Below are 18,648 nucleotides of genomic sequence, written 5' to 3' on the forward strand. Positions count from 1 at the left end.
TCTATAGTGAACTGAGAAACCACAACAAAAACGGGTGAAAAACTGACTGGCACAGCGAGATGACACCTATTATGTAAAATTGTTGGAGAAACAATGGATAATTGATTTATTGTTTAAAAAACTGAAATGAATCAGATACAGGCAAAAAAAAACCTGATACAGGCAGGAGTAGACAGCGGTTGCCTTACATCTAAGCAGGCAGAATATATGTCAGTTGAATACCCTATCACACCAATACTACACGCCCTACCTAAAACCCATAAAAACATTACGCCTCCCCCCATGCGACCGATAGTGTCGGGAATAGGGTCTTTTTCAGAAAAAACCTCCGAATGGTTAGATTCTCTCTTACAAACAATTGCACAAAACACACAGGGTTTTTTGAAAGACACCAAAGATGTCCTATGTGCTTTCAGAAATAAAATATGGTCAAAGGAATACACATGGCTAACTTGTGATGTCACATCCTTATATACGAGCATACCCCATAACGTAGCCCACAGTGCCATGAAACATCATCTGAATAAACATAGCAACTACAGTGAATCATTACAGACATATATCTTGGAAATTCTCACTTTTTTAATGACACACAACTACTTCCAATTCAATACCAAATATTATCTCCAACTGAAGGGAGTCTCAATGGGGGCAAAATTTTCCCCATCTTTAGCAAATTTGGTTATGGCGTGGTGGGAAGAACAAAGTATTTTTTCCACAAGCAATCCATTTGGAGACAATATCAATTGGTATGGCAGATACATCGATGACCTCCTGTTCATCTGGGAGGGAGATGTATCTGCCATCCAAAAGTTTGTGGATTTCCTAAACTCCAACGACTATAATCTTAGATTTACACATGCATTCGACAAAACCAACACCTTTTTTCTAGATCTGGAGTTGACGGGAGAAGATGGTACCCAAATAAATACAAAAACTTATAGAAAACCAACTGCCGGTAATACCATCTTACATGCGGGCAGTAATCACTCCAAAAAGACCATAGCTTCAATCCCAGTGGGTGAACTATGCAGAGCCAAACGCAACTGCAGTTCAGATATACAATTTAACATAGAAAAACAACATATACAAAATAGACTATCTAATAGGGGATATCCACGTTGGTCCCTAGACAGAGCAGAAAAGGCAATTGCCAAAAAAACCAGGGACACTCTTTTGTCCCAAAACAAAAGTCCGAAATCAACCTCTAACACACCCACCTTAGTGTTACAACAGAGCAGTCAATTCAACAAAATAAAAAGAATCGTGAACAAACACTTACCCATGCTTGGTGAAGATCCGATCTTGGAGGATATCCTTAAAGGTGGGTGTAGAGTGGTTGCACGGCGGGCTCCATCCTTGGCAACGACACTCTCTCCATCTTTTTTCAGCCCCATTAAAACAAAAAGTTCTTGGTTAGAACACAAAGGTTTTTTCAAGTGTGGTAATAATCCCTGCAAAGTGTGCTTGTATGCAACACCCAAAAAGGTATTCTCAAATTCAACTAACACCGACACATATACCATTAATAATTACATTAACTGTAATTCTGACTCAGTTATATATATAATCGAATGCACTGCATGTGATTTGAAATACATCGGATGTACCAACAGAAAGTTTAAAATAAGAATTTTGGAACACCTTGGTTACATCCGTAATCCAAACATTGTCAACATCTCGAATGTAGCCAAACATTTTATATCTCAACATAACAGAACAATAAACAGTTTTTCCTGTTACGCTATTGAAAAAATACATAACCCCAAAAGAGGTGGTGATATTAAACATCTAACACATACAAGAGAAGCCTTCTGGATCTTCAGACTTCAGACAAGGGTCCCCAAAGGATTAAATTTTAGAAAAGACCTCATGTTTCACTATTAATGTCAATAATACAGTTTCTACCTATCTTCTGGTGCCATATACAATGCTCAACGGCCCATTGTTTTGAGTTAGAGTGGTCCTCGCTCTAACCTAGTATTCTCTAGTTCTATAAAGTCAGTATTATTCCCAAAATCATATATTCCAGGCGGGACAGCACTAATCCCAAAAAAACACCTGAGTTAGTATGACCAACAATGCATAATAAGCATAAAAATTTAATAAATAATTTAATATATATAAAAAAATTAATACTGTTTTTTATAGACAAATAAATATAAAAAATTAAAATATTAAAAAACCAAAAACAACACAAATACATAGATTAACGGTACCTGATGAGAGATTTATAAAATTCCTTTATGTTTTTCTTTTTAATCATCTAAATCTATCATCAATCAGGATGAAAGTACCTTTCATCACATCCATACGGCATTTCTCAAAAAATACATAAAGGAAAAAATCTATAATAAGATGTCATGAAAACAATCTCAATCTGGAATCATACAAAAAACCACAATATCTGGACTCAATAAAATTCACAACAGTTCGTTTTTCTATGCATTAGGTCAAAAATGCATATACAGAATTTTTCCAATTACGAAAATAACTCTATTAAATAAAAATAAAAATATAAAAGAGCTCATAAGATGAATAACACAATTCATCCATTCTTTTGGAAATATTTACAAAGCCATACACGCATAAAATAAGCCAGATTTTTCTCCCAACATATTTAACAAACAATAATTAAAAAACATAACTTAAAATATCTGAAAATATAGATAAGAACAAACAGAATTTAATAAAATGAAAAAAACCAGTATTTTTGTCATTTTAAATGTACGTCTTTCTGATTCATTTCAGTTTTTTAAACAATAAATCAATTATCCATTGTTTCTCCAACAATTTTACATAATAGGTGTCATCTCGCTGTGCCAGTCAGTTTTTCACCCGTTTTTGTTGTGGTTTCTCAGTTCACTATAGAATAATAAATAAATTTATTCCGCTAAACCACCTATACAATGACAAAGCATTATAGGTTTTTTTCTATAGGAGCCACACTGTTTTTATTCAAATCAACATTAAAACTTGGAAATAGTTTCCTGTTTTAAACAGAATCATTATTCTCAGCGCTGGTCCCAACCTTCTTTTTTCTGCCTTATCCCCCTGCGTGTGCCGACACGAGGATCCGTGTGCTGACCACCCTACCTGTGACTAGGTGAGCTGGAGGAAATTCTCCCCCTTGTTTTTCTAAAAATGCTTAGGCTTACCCTTGATAGTTTTAAAAGTTTCTTAAAGCAGAGTCCTTTCAGTGTTTAAAAAAAACCATACAATGGTGCGTACAGACTGATTTATTATGCATACTAATGTTAAAGCTGCCTTAAGAGCGAATTACCAGTTGTTTTGTGGACTCAAAAATGGCATCAGCATGTGTGCCATATTTATAAAGTATCTGGCCGCCATATTTTCCTTCTATCCAACAGTTCTCTGTTTGTGGGTGTGCTTTTATTTGTTGCAAATTTTTGCAAAAATTTTAAACATCATGAGACATTTCCAGTGCTGCCTACGTCAGTCAAAACCCTTTTACACAAGCCAATTATCGGGCAAACGAGCGTACACCAATTACTGTCCTGTATAAACAGGGCAACAATCAAACGATGAACGAGCAAATGCTCATTCATTGGCTGATCGTATGGTTTATTCAGCACAAAATATTATCTTTGTCAGCAGCACATCTCTCTGTGTAAAAAGGGAGATGTGCTGCCGACATTATAGAAATGCATGGGGAGGAGCAATCATAGTAACGAGTGCTCTTCCCCATACATAGCCAGTGGCGGATTAAGTAGACCATAGGCCTTGGGCTGTTACCCAAACTTGGGCCAACCTTCTCCACCGCCGCCCTGCCGTGTCGTAACTATTGTTAACACTACCTTTAAGTGCGAGCATTAACAAATGGGTGTTACGATTTCCCTTGTCACAGGGCTGTGTCCCTACATACTGACAGTCTCCAACCATCTCTGACAGTATCAAACATCCTCCTGACAAGGGGAATGGTAACACCCATTTGTCTATCAGTCCTGGACTGCACAAATACTTTTTGTGAAATACAAGGACTTCCTACAATAAACATGACAGGAGTGGTGACAGATTCTCTATATATCTAGTGACTCACAGGTGACGACGTCTCAGATTCTGGTAGTTTTTTTCCTCTTTTCTTCTCTATCTAGCCCAGACTTCATGACGACTTCTCCCGGCCATGACCCATTTCTGCAGAATTTGCCACTCAGATGTCTTCGGCTCCTCACTTTTCCAACATTTCCACACTTATAAATGAAGATAAAATTATCATGGTGCCACACACTGCGCCCCTGACTAAAATAGTACCAAACACTGTGCCCCTGAATATAATTGTGTCACACACTATAAAGTAAAGCACCGCATACACAGTGTCCCCTGTGAATAGCGCCACCCCCTCTAGATAGCGCCACACAAACCCCCTGTAGATAGCGCCACACAGACCCCTGTAGACAGCAACACACACATCCTCATGTAGGCAGCGCCACACACAGCCCCCTATAGATAGCACTACCCCTTGTATGTAGTGCCACCCAACGCTCCCCCTTGTATATAGTTCCACAAAGCACCGCCCTTGTATATAGGGCCACACAGTGCTTCCCCCCTTGTATATAGTTCCACACAGAGCTTCTTCCCTTGTATATAGTGCCACACAATGCTTCCCCACATGTATATAGTGCCACACAGCGCTTCCCCCATTGTATATAGTGCTATATTGCACCCCTACCCCTTCCATATAGTGCCACACAGCAGTTCCCCCCTTGTATATAGTGCCACACAGCCCTTTCCCCCTTGTATATAGTGCTATACAGTGATTCCCTCCTTGTATATAGTGCTATACTGCCTCCCCCTCCCCTTGCATATAGCGCCACACAGCACTTCCCCCCTTGTATATAGTGCCACACAGCTCTTCCCCCGTTGTATATAGTGTTACACTACGCTTCACCCCTTTGTATATAGTGCTATAATGCCCTCCACCACTTGCATATAGTGCCACACAGCACTTCCCCCTTGTATATAGTGCCACACAGCGCTTCCCCCCTTGTATGTAGTGCTACACAGCGCTTCTCCCCCTTGTATATAGTGCTACACAGGGCTCCCCCTTGTATATAGTGCCACACAGCGCTTCCCCCCTTCTATATAGTGCCACACAGTGCTCTCCCCTTGTATATAGTGCTACAAAGCGTTTCTCCCCCTTGTATATAGTGCTATACTGCCCCCCATCCCTTGCATCACGGCGCTCCCCCTTGTGTATAGTGTCACAAGCGCTTTCCCCCCTTGTATAGTGTCACACATAGCTTCCCCCTTGTATATAGTGCTACAAAGCGCTTCCCCCTTGTATATAGTGCTATACTGCCCCCATCCCTTGCATATAGTGCCACACAGCACTTCCCCACTTGTATAGTGTAACACAGCGCTTCCCCCTTGTATATAGTGCTACACAGAGCTCCACCTTGTATATAGTGCTACACAGCGCTTCCACCTTGTATATAATGTCACTAAGCGCTTTCCCCCCTTGTATATAGTGCTACACAGTGCTCCCCCTTGTATATAGTGCCACACAGCGCTTCTCCCCTTCTATATAGTGCTACACAGCGCTCCCCCTTGTATAGAGTGCTACACAGCACTCCCGCTTGTATATAGTGTCACACAGCGCTGTCCCTTGTATATAGTGTCACAAAGCGCTTTCCCCCCCTTGTATATAGTTCTACACAGCGCTCTCCCTTGTATATAGTGCTACACAGCGCTTCCCCCCTTAAATATAGTGCCACAGAGCACTCCCCCTTGTATATAGTGCTACACAGCGCTCCCCATTGTATATAGTGTCATAAAGCGCTTCCCCCCCTTGTATATAGGGAACACACAGCACTTCCCCCTCTTGTATATAGTGCTAAACAATGTTAACCGCCTTATATATAGTACTACACAGCGCTTCCCTTTCTTGTATATAGTGCTACACAGCGCCCCATTGTATATAGTGTCACACAGCGCTTCCCCTCCTTGTATATAGTGCTATACTGCCCCCCCACACCTTGCATATAGTACCACACAGCACTTCCCCCCTTGTATATAGTGCCACACAGCCTTTCCCCCCGTGTATATAGTGCCACACAGCACTCCCCCCTTGTATATAGTGCTACATAGTGCTTCCCCCTTTGTATATAGTGCAACACAGCACTTCCCCCTTGTATATAATGTCACAAAGTGCTTTCCCCCCCTTGTATATAGTGCTACGCAGCGCTCCCCCTTGTATATAGTGCCACACAGCACTTCCCTCCTTCTATATAGTTCTACACAGTGCTCTCCCCTTGTATATAGTGCTACACAGCAATCCCCCCTTGTATATAGTGTCACTCGGCGCTCCCCCTTGTATATAGTGTCACAAGCGCTTTCCCCCCTTGTATATAGTGCCACACAGTGCCTCCCTTTGTACATAGTGCCACACAGTGCTTCCCCCTTGTATATAGTGCCACACAGAGCTTCCCCCGTGTATATAGTGCCACACAGTGCTTCCCCCCTTGTATATAGTGCTACAAAGCCATTCCCCCTTGTATATAGTGCTATACTGCCCCCCACCCCTTGCATATAGTGCCACACAGCACTTCTCCACTTGTATAGTGCCACACAGCGCTTCCCCCCTTGTATATAGTGCTACACAGCGCTCTCCCCTTGTATATAGTACTACACAGCGCTTCCCTTCTTGTATATAATGTCACAAAGCACTTTCCCCCCCTTGTATATAGTGCTACACAGTGCTTCCCCTTGTATATAGTGCCACACAGCGCTCCCCCCTTGTATATAGTGCTACACGGCACATCCCCCCTTGTATATAGTGTCACACAGCGCTTCCCCTCCTTGCATATAGTGCTACACAGCGCTTTCCCCCCTTCTATATAGTGCTACACAGCGCTCCCCCCCAAAAAAAAAACAACCAAAAACAGATAATATAAAAAAAATATTTCTCTTACCTTGCCTCATTCCCGCGACATATGGAGAACTACACATCCTCCGGGTGGGACGAATGAGCAGACCAGCGTGATGCAGTGATGTCATAATTCCGGCCTGCGCAGGGAGTCTTCCCAGCGCCTTATAGGCTGCAGGCTTAACGTGGCCTGCAGCCTATAGTATTCATTTGTATCTGCGTCCTGTGAATGCAGATACTAGTGAACGTGGCTGTCGCTGCCAACGGGCATGAGGGGGGTCGTGCGGTCATGTGCGGTTTGCCCGCCCATGGGCCCCCTGGGAGCCTTGGGCCCTGGGCGACCGCCCAAACTGCCCTAGTGATGATATGCTACTGTAAATAGCTCCTTGTGAAAGGATCAAACGAGCGCTGATCAAAGAGCTATCTCGTTGATTGGTGCTCGTTGTTACTGCCAAAATGGGCTGGTGTAAAAGGACCCTCAGATTTGTCATTGTAGAAAGTTTTAAATTATATCATTATTTATATAAGATATATTCTCTGACTGTATGGATTTTATATTGCATATCTTTCATTCCTGGATTGATCATGTCAAAGTACAACGTTTTACACTGTTCTTCTGCCAGTAGCGCTGTGAGGTTTATTTGCTACAGGCACAATTTCAAATACTGTATACTGTATGAATATGAGACCAAATAACATATTTACGTTTGATGTTGTGCAGCATTTCCTTGTACAGGGTCCGAACCTAGTATGTTATCAGTGATATCAATGTGTACTGATTTATTGACAGATGTTTGCCTTGTATCCAAGGGCAGACAAAGATAACAATGGACCTCCGTGCACCAACAGGATGTAGAGCCCCATGCTCTCCAGCAGCTGAGCTATACAAAAAAAGATGCTTATCATAGAGAATTGCCCTTATGGCTTCCTAACAGAAATTAAAATAAAAAGCAATCAGATTCAGCCCCTCAAGAGAAACAGTTGTGGCTATGTTGCAAGCATACTTTTATATATATATATATATATATATATATATATATATATATATATATATATATACAGTGAAGGAAATAAGTATTTGATCCCTTGCTGATTTTGTAAGTTTGCCCACTGTCAAAGACATGAACAGTCTAGAATTTTTAGGCTAGGTTAATTTTACCAGTGAGAGATAGATTATATATATAAAAAAAATCACATTGTCAAAATTATATATATTTATTTGCACACAGAAATAAGTATTTGATCCCCTACCAACCATTAAGAGTTCAGCCTCCTCCAGACCAGTTACACGCTCCAAATCAACTTGGTGCCTGCATTAAAGACAGCTGTCTTAAATGGTCACCTGTATAAAAGACTCCTGTCCACAGACTCAATTAATCAGTCTGACTCTAACTCTGACCAAAGAGCTTTCTAAGGGTGTCAGGGACAAGATCATAGACCTGCACAAGGCTGGAATGGGCTACAAAACCATAAGTAAGACGCTGGGTGAGAAGGAGACAACTGTTGGAGCAATAGTAAGAAAATGGAAGACATACAAAATGACTGTCAATCGACATCGATCTGGGGCTCCATGCAAAATCTCACCTCGTGGGGTATCCTTGATCCTGAGGAAGGTGAGAGCTCAGCCGAAAACTACACGGGGGGAACTTGTTAATGATCTCAAGGCAGCTGGGACCACAGTCACCAAGAAAACCATTGGTAACACATTACGCCGTAATGGATTAAAATCCTGCAGTGCCCGCAAGGTCCCCCTGCTCAAGAAGGCACATGTACAGGCCCGTCTGAAGTTTGCAAATGAACATCTGGATGATTCTGAGAGTGATTGGGAGAAGGTGCTGTGGTCAGATGAGACTAAAATTGAGCTCTTTGGCATTAACTCAACTCGCCGTGTTTTGAGGAAGAGAAATGCTGCCCATGACCCAAAGAACACCGTCCCCACTGTCAAGCATGGAGGTGGAAACATTATGTTTTGGGGGTGTTTCTCTGCTAAGGGCACAGGACTACTTCACCGCATCAATGGGAGAATGGATGGAGCCATGTACCGTCAAATCCTGAGTGACAACCTCCTTCCCTCCACCAGGACATTAAAAATGGCTCGTGGCTGGGTCTTCCAGCACGACAATGACCCGAAACATACAGCCAAGGCAACAAAGGATTGGCTCAAAAAGAAGCAAATTAAGGTCATGGAGTGGCCTAGCCAGTCTCCAGACCTTAATCCCAGCGAAAACTTATGGAGGGAGCTGAAGATCCGAGTTGCCAAGCGACAGCCTCGAAATCCTAATGATTTACAGATGATCTGCAAAGAGGAGTGGGCCAAAATTCCATCTAACATGTGTGCAAACCTCATCATCAACTACAAAAAACGTCTGACTGCTGTGCTTGCCAACAAGGGTTTTGCCACCAAGTATTAAGTCTTGTTTGGCAAAGGGATCAAATACTTATTTCTCTGTGCACAATGCAAATAAATATATATAATTTTGACAATGTGATTTTCTGTTTTTTTTTTTTTTAATATAATCTATCTCTCACTGGTAAAATTAACCTAGCCTAAAAATTTTAGACTGTTCATGTCTTTGACAGTGGGCAAACTTACAAAATCAGCAAGGGATCAAATACTTATTTCCTTCACTGTATATATATATATATATATATATATATATATACACACACACACACACTCCTCAACATTGGAATTGCAACACCAAGAAGGGCAAGCCGTACGGTTATCATGTGTCGGTAAGATCTGCAAATGATCAAATTTTCAAGCACCTAGCTTTTATCTGTGGGTGGGAGATGTATAAAAGCCAGATTGAAAGCAAAGTTTTTTAGCCACATGAAACTGCAAAAATCAGATCAAGTGGTGTGGGATGATTGTGTGATGCATTCTGTTCGTCGACATGCCAGTTATCGCCACTTGTCGCAAACTGAGGGGGACAGGACCCTTGAACTGAGAGAACTTGGTTTATTGCTCCGGCAGATCGCTATGTGCGTAGACCGAGATGTCAGCACTGTTCATCGTTGCGTGTCTCAGAAGTTGGGAGAACAACGATGAACGGGAATGACAGCAAGAAGAGCGTGGAGGCGAACGACTACACAGACCATTGTCTGATTGGAAGAATGGCGCGTAGTAATCCATTCTGTACTGCAAGTGAAATTTGACGTCACATCCCAAGCCTAGGGTGGCAACCTGTGACGATACAAACCATCAGAAGGTGTTTGCATGATATTGGACTACGAGCCAGATGTCCAGTTACAGGTGTTCCATTAACCACACGCCACCGCTCCCAAAGGCTATCATGGTGCACAGCAAGATGGCAATGAAGGCTGGAATGAAGGTCTATCCTCTTCAGCGATGAGTCCCGCTTTTGTCTTGGACGCAATGATAGCCGGAAAAACACTTAGCCTCATGCAAACATCCATAACCTTTGATACGGTCACAAAACACAAACTGCACCCCTCAAAGTATTCAAAACAGCATTCAGAAAGTGTTTTAACCCTTTAGGTGTTTCACAGGAATTAAAGCAAAGTAGAGGTGAAATTTACAAATTTCATATTTTTTTTCGAAAATTAATTTGTAATACATTTTTTCTGTACCACAGAAGGTTTTACCAGAGAAACGCAACTCAATATTTATTGCCCAGATTCTGCAGTTTTTAGAAATATCCCACATGTGGTCCTAGTGCGGTAATGGACTGAAACACAGGCCTCAGAAGCAAAGGAGCAACTAGTGGATTTTGGGGCCTCATTTTTTTAGAATCTATTTTAGGTACCATGTCAGGTTTGAATAGGTCTTGTGGTACCAAAACAGTAAAGACCCCCCAAAAGTGACCCCATCAGCATTTTGAACCCACAGTTTTTTTGCTAAATTTATTTGAATTAGTATGTGAAAAAACGTAAGAATTTTAAATATTTACAAGGAATAAAGTAGAAAAAACACCCCAACATATGTAAAGCAATTTCTTACGATTATAGCAATACCCCACATGTGGTAATAAACTGCTGTTTGGACCCACAGCAGGCCTCAGAAGGGAAGGAGCACCATTTGGATTTTGGATTTCTGATTTTGCTGGAATAGTTTTCAGTGCTGTGTCACGTTTGCAATGCACTGGAGGGATGAAAACCGTGGAAACCCCCCAATAGTGACCCCATTTTGGAAACTACACCCCTCAAGGAATTTTTCTAGGGGTAAAGTTAGCATTTTGACCCCACAGTTGTATTGCTGAAGTCATTGGAATTAGTCTGTAAAGGTAAAAATCGACTTTTTTTCTGTAAGAACTTAGACATTTTTAATTTTTACAAGGAATAAAGGAGAAAAAGCACCCCAACATTTGTAAAAAAAATTCTCCTGATTACGTAAATACCCCATATGTGGTAATAAACTTCTGTTTGGACCCACACCGGGGCTTAGAAGGGAAGGAGCGCTATTTGGCTTTTGGAGCTCAAATTTAGCTGGAATCGTTTTTGGGTGTCATGTCGAATTTGCAAAGCCCCTGAGGTACTAAAACAGTGGAAACCTCCCAAAAGTAACCCCATTTGGGAAACTACACCACTTAAGGAATCTATCTAGGGGTATAGTGAGCATTTAGGCCCCACACGTCTTTTGCAGAATTTATTAGAATTTGGCCCGTGAAAATTAATATCAACATTATTTCCACTAAAATGTTGAATTTTTTTCAATTTCACAAAGGATAAAGGAGAAAATGCACCTCAACATTTGTAAAGCAATTTCTCCCGAGTACGGCAATACCCCACATGTGGTCATAAATGTTTTTTCATTAGAAAATAAATTAACCCTTTCCGGACTGATCCATGTTTTGCTTTTTCGTTTTTGTTTTTCCTCCCCGCTTTCCGAGAGCCACAACGTCTTTATTTTTCCGTCAATAGAGCGGTATGGGGGCTTATTTTTTGCGGGACGAGCTGTAGTTTTTATTGGTACCATTTTTTGGTACATAAGACTTTTTCAGCACTTTTTATTACATGTTTTGTTAGAGCGAAGGTGACCAAAAAACTGCGATTTTGCCATTTAAAATTCTTTATTTTTCACGGCGTTCACCGTGCGAGTTCAATAATGGCATATTGTAATAGCTTGGACTTTTACGGACGCAGCGATACCAATTTTGTGTGTTTTTTTTTTTTTACATTACTTTAGAGAAAAAATATGAAAAGGGTTTATTTTTGGACTTTAAATATTTATTTAATTTTTTCCACTAATAATAACTATTTACTTGAGTTTTTACATATTTTATTAGTCCCCCTGGGAGACTTGAACCAGCAATCGTTAGATCACTAGTAGAATACACTGCAATACTAATGTATTGCAGTATATTGTGATTTTTACATGCTCCTGTAACAGCGCGATCGCTGTTTCTGTCCGTTAGTCCCGGGTGTCAGCTGTAATACACAGCTGACACCCGCAGCGTATGGCACGGGCTCAGCGCGTGAGACGCTCCATATATCACCCCCCAGACCAGGACATCTTATTAAGTCATGGTGCGTGAAGGGTTTAATGCGCAGCCGATGGTGGAAAGTGAAAATTTAAAATTTCCACTGATGTGCCATTTTAGTGCACTATATGTTGTGCCCAGTTTGTGCCACAAATACCACAAATAAAATATTAACCGGGTTCTCCTGGGTATGGTGATGCCATATCGGTGGACGTAAATGGCTGTTTGGGCAGACTGTAGGGCTCAGAAGGGAGGGACGCTATTTGGCTTTTGGAGCGCAGATTTTGCTTGGTAGTAGCTCTGGCGTTTTGCTGGTATTTCAGTTTATAATGTGGGGGCAAATGTAGGTTGGGCAGAGTACATCAGGGGCATAATAAGAGGGTATAATAATGGGGTAAATAAATAATAATCTGCAGATATATGGCCAGTGTTGCACTTATATTATAAATGGCGCCCGATCTTATCCGCTTTTGGAACGCTCTGCATATTTTGCATCGCCATATTCTGGGAGCCGAAACTTTTTTTATTTTTCCACCACCAGAGCTGTGTGAGGGCTTATTTGTTGCAGGACAATCTGTAATTTTCATTGGTACCATTTTGGGGTACATGCGATTTTGTTGTTCACTTTTTATTCCATTTTTCGGCAAGCCGGGTGACCAAAAACCATCAATTCTGACAATGATTTTTATTTATTTTCTACAGCGTTCACCCTGGGCTATAAATGACCGTTATATTTTATTCTGCGGGTCGGTACGATTACGGTGATACCATATGTATATAGGGTTTTTTTATGTTTTGCAGCGTTTGCGAAATAAAATAACTTATTTAGAAAATAATTTATTTTCTGTCACCATATTCTGAGAGCCGTAACTTTTTTATTTTTCAGTCAAAAAAGCTGTGTAAGGGCTTGTTTTTTGCGGGACGGGTTGTATTTTGTATCGGTACAATTTTGGCGTACGTGCGACTTTTTGATCATTTTTTATTGTATATTTTGTGAGGGGTGGTGACCAAAAAATAGTGATTCTCGCTTTGTTTTTCATTTATTTTTTTTGCGGTGTTCACCGTGCGGTAAAAATAATATTATAGTTTTATAATTGGGGTCGTTACGAACGTGGTGATACCAAATATGTGTACTTTTTTTTTACGTGTTCATTTTTTTTCCTATAATAAAAGACTTATTATAGGAAAAGAAGCAGTTCTTGTTTATGTCACTTATAACTTTTATTTTTACACTTTTTTTAAAACATTTTTATTCTTTTTTTTTACTTTTTTCACTTGTCCCACTAGCGGACACTTAGACTTGCAGCTCTGATCGCTGCTGGAATACATTACACTACACACGTAGTGTAATGCATTCCAACTGTCATTGTGACGTGACAGTCACACTGACAGGAAGCCTACGACGACCACCCTCCGTGTGGTCCTCATAGGCTTCTGTACATGGCAACCCGGAAGCCATTGTCTGGCGTCCGGTTGCCATGGGTACGATCGCCAGCCCCCGTGAGTTCACATGGGGGCTGCCGATCGGCGCTAAACACCTTAATTGTGGCGTTCAAATCGAACGCCGCAATTAAGGGGTTAACTGCCGAAATCAGCGGCGATAGGCCGCAGATCGGCAACGGGGAATGCAGGGCAGACGCCCTGCACAGTTAGGGTATGTGCACACGGTAGCAGGCTTTTACGTCTGAAAAGACAGACTGTTTTCAGGAGAAAACAGCTGCCTCGTTTCAGACGTAAATGCTCCTCCTCGCATTTTGCGAGGCTTCTCTGACAGCCGTAAATTTTGAGCTGCTCTTCATTGAGTTCAATGAAGAACGGCTCAAATTACGTCTGAAAGAAGTGTCCTGCACTTATTTTGCTGACACGTAAATGACAGGTTGTCTGCACAGTACGTCGGCAAACCCATTCAAATGAATGGGCAGATGTTTGCCGACGTATTGTAGCCCTATTTTCAGACATAAAATGAGGCATAATACGCCTCGTTTACGTCTGAAAATAGGTCGTGTGAACCCAGCATTAACCGCCGCTGCGGTGTAGCGCCGCGCGGCGGTTAACTGTCAAAGCACAGACGTAACTGCACGTCAAGGTGCGCGAACTTACTGCACACATTGACGTGCAGTTACGTCAAGGTGCGGGAAGGGGTTAATGTAATCCTAATCAAGCTGAATGCCTTGTTCTCTGTGTGGAACCCACTGATAATTGTGGTACATCCGGGTATTATATATACATCTGTACTCCAGACATAGACCTTAATAGCTTGATCTGAATACATTTCTGTTTAAAAACAAATACAACAGGCAAGGTCTGCTTTACACAAAGCAGGACAAGTACAAATGATAGCGGGGCTGCTAACTCAGGGAATTAGGGATCAATGGTCAAGTGCAATCCATTGATGACCACATCTCTAGCTACAATGTGTGATCTTGATCAAACTATTCTTAATTTACTTTCAATTGTTTAGCTATATGTTTAATAACATCAGGAATCCAAATATATGAACCGGATCCTCCAGCATTGCTTTTGTGAACAGAACTCCCCCATATAGAAGGCCTTCTTGGTCCTCTTTGATAGGTACTTTCCAGGTCTCAGCCACCATCTTCCTCTCTTTAGCAGCCAGGACTGGAAACGCCTAAGAATACGTTAGGCTAAAAACACATTGAGCAATTGTATGCCTACACAGTTGCATATGTCTGATATTGACTGCAATTTAAACTGAGCGGCATATTTTTTTTTCTTTTTCATTTTGCTTGTTTTTTAAAAAACACAGTCATATCCTGGCCAAAGGACATCCAATTGACAAACATTTGCCAGGTTTTTGGGCATGTCAGCATATACGTCAGGAGTTTTTCCTGGCGTATACATCAACATTGCACTTCAGATGTGGTGTGAATTTAGCTGTAGCTCTTTGTGAGTGAAACCTGTGGGCTGCATCTGCTCTTAGCAAACAGCAGATATATGGAATTATTTACTACAATTACAAAAAGAAGCTGAGTTTTTCCCTTTAACTAATAATAATAATTTTTATTTATATATATAGCGTCAACATATTACGCAGCACTTTACAATTTAGAGGGAACATATACAGACAATATAAGACATTACATAGTGACAAAGCTAATTTACAATTCAGGCAGGAGGACTGAGGACCCTGTCGCAAGAGCTTACAATCTATGAGGAAATAAGGGAGACACAAAGTGTAAAAGTTTTTGTTCAGTACAATGGTCCAGCCATCTTTTATACACATGGGGGCAGGGCCGCCATCAGGGCAGTACTAGTAGTACTCCCATCAGGGGCCCGGCCACATGGAAGAAGGAAAGGGGCCCCCTGGGCTGTCGTCACCCCCCCCCCTCAGACTGTCGCCCCTCTCGCAACACTCGCGGCCCCCCTAGCAACAGTCACGGCCCCCTAGCAACGGTCATGGCCCCCCCTAGCAACGGGCACGCCCCCCCTAGCAACGGTCGCGGCACCCCCTGCATACCTGTTGTAGCTACACGAACTGGACAGGGAAGATGCAGCATGTGCAGAAGCTCCGTGTGGAGATCTCGCCCCCCAGCCAGCAACCTCTAAAATGACGACCGGACCTGCAGGCTGGTGAGTGTTTCCCCCTATCCATCCTGCTTCCCATTCCTCCTGACCCCATTTGTATAATGTATAAAATATGTTAAAATGTTATTTGTCTTTGTTTTTCGTTTTCCTAGCGTTTTTTTTTTGCCGCGATTTTCGCAATCGCGGCAAAAATTGCGCAGTTTTGCTGCGATAATATAAAAATTGTGGCAAAACCGTGTGATTTGTGCCACGATTACGAAAGTTGCAGAAATAAAGGATACAAAACATGAAAAAAGAGTGCTGTTAGGCTATATTCTCACAGTGCAGTCAAATCACGTTTTTGCCGCGATTTCGCAAAAATTGTGGCAAAAAAATGGGATTTGACCGCACTGTGTAACTAGACTAATGCCTTATTCAGACAGCCGTGTTTGGTCCGTGATATACGGAGCGTGTATCGGCCGTATTTCCCAGGCTGACCACAATTCATGGAGCCGAACTCCTAGCATCATAGTTATCAATGCTGCTAGGAGTCCCTGCCTCTCCGGGAATACTGCCCCATACTGTAATGATGCTTTCAGTACGGGATCGGTGACAGTATTCCCACGGGAAGGGAGGGACTCCTATGATTGTAGATAACTGTGATGCTAGAAACCCTTGTCCCTGAACTGTGGTCGGTCCGGGAAATATGGCCGACACATTCTCCGTATATCACAGACCGAACATGGACGTCTGAATAAGGCCACTTACTTGTCTCCTACTTTTGGTGCGGATTGCGCACTGAAAATTCACTACAAATTAAAATATAAGGCGATATTCAGACAAACGTGTGTGAAAAGAGACGTGAAGAACGGCCGTTTTTTACGGCCGATTTGCACCCGTGCGGGACCCGTTTTCACAGATCCCTCATAGACTTGAGTCTATTGAGGGATCCGTGAAAATGCACAAAAATAGGACATGTCCTATTTTTTTATAGGCCCTTCACACGGTCCGTTAAAACAACGACCATGTGCATAACCCCAAAGAAATACATGCAGCCGTGTGACGGCCGTTAAAAAAAACGTCCTTCATACGGACGATTAACACATTAGTCTGATTAACTCATGTCAATGGGGTGGTTTGTCACGTGCTGCTGATTTATAACCCCCTAACGCAATATCACGTAACTGTACATGATAAGGGTCAGGAATGTATGGGAAGTATGGAGCGAACTCACGGGCTGAGCTCGCTCCATACACAGCGGGTGATGACTGTGTTACGCAGCCGACACCTCACTGCAACGGGCGGAATCAAAGATTTTCAAGCGCCTCGCACGGACCTATGTTAGGCTGTGGGGCCGTGCAGACAGTGAGTGATTTTTGCGCAGCGTGAGTCCGCTGCGTAAAGCTCACGACATGTCCGTTCTTTGTGCTTTTTTCGCGCAACACGCACCCATTGAAGGAAAATTTTATGGGCCAGTTTGTGGTGAAGCTCTGTTGGATCTGGTCATTTCTAATAATGCAGAGCTTGTTGGGAATGTCAATGTTCGTGAAAAACCTCGGTAACAGTGAAAACAATATAGTTATATTTTAACTATACTGTAAAAAACAAACACAGGCTGGGAGGGCAAAAACACTTAATTTTAAGAAGGCCAATTTCCCCAGGATGAGGGCTGCAATTCAGGATATAGACCGGGAAGAACTAATGTCAAATAACAGTACAGATGATAAATGGGAGATTTTCAAAACTACTTTGGGTAATTATAGTGCAATATGTATTCCTATAGGTAACAAGTAAACGACTAAAATTAAATCCCACATGGCTTACACCTTCTGTAAAAATGGCAATACATGACAAAAAAAGGGCATTTGAAAAATACAAATCTGAGGGTACAGCTGTAGCCTTTGTAAAATATAAAGAGCTTAATAAAATCTGTAAAAAGGTAATAAAATCAGCAAAAATACAAAATGAAAGGCAGGTGGCCAAGGATAGTAAAACAAATCCCCAAAAATTCTGCAAAAAAGCCAAGGTCTGAACATGTAGGAACCTTAGATAGTGGTAATGGGGAGTTGGTCACAGGGGATCAAGAGAAGGCAGAGTTACTAAATGGGTTCTTCAGCTCTGTATATACAACAGAAGAAAGAGCAGCTGATATAGCTGGTGCCAGTGCTGTTAATATATCAGTTGATATACTGAATTGGATGAATGTAGATATGGTGCAAGCTAAATTAAATAAAATAAACGTACACAAGGCCTCGGGAACAGATGGGTTACACCCTAGAGTTCTTAAGGAGCTTAGTTCAGTTATTTCTGTCTCCCTCTTCATAATATTTAGAGATTTTCTAGTGACTGGTATAGTGCCAAGGGGACTGGCACAGGGAAAATGTGGTGCCTATTTTCAAAAAGGGCTCTAGGTCTTCCCCGGGTAATTATAGACCAGTAAGCTTAACATCCATTGTGGGGAAAATGTTTGAGGGGCGATTGAGGGACTAGATACAGAATTATGTGACAATAAATAGTATTATAAGTGACAGCCAGCATGGTTTTACTAAGGACAGAAAATGTCAAACCAACTTGATTTGTTTTTATGAAGAGGTGAGCAGAAGGCTAGACAGAGTGGCCGCTGTGGATATAGTGTTTTTGGACTTTGCAAAGGCATTTGACACTGTTCCTCATAGATGTCTAATGGGTAAATTAAGGACTATAGGTTTAGAAAGTATAGTTTGTAATTGGATTGAGAATTGGCTCAAGGACCATATCCAGAGAGTTGTGGTCAATGATTCCTACTCTGAATGG

Source organism: Rhinoderma darwinii, chromosome 1 (genome assembly GCF_050947455.1).
Source record: "Rhinoderma darwinii isolate aRhiDar2 chromosome 1, aRhiDar2.hap1, whole genome shotgun sequence".
Lineage (NCBI taxonomy): Eukaryota > Metazoa > Chordata > Amphibia > Anura > Rhinodermatidae > Rhinoderma > Rhinoderma darwinii.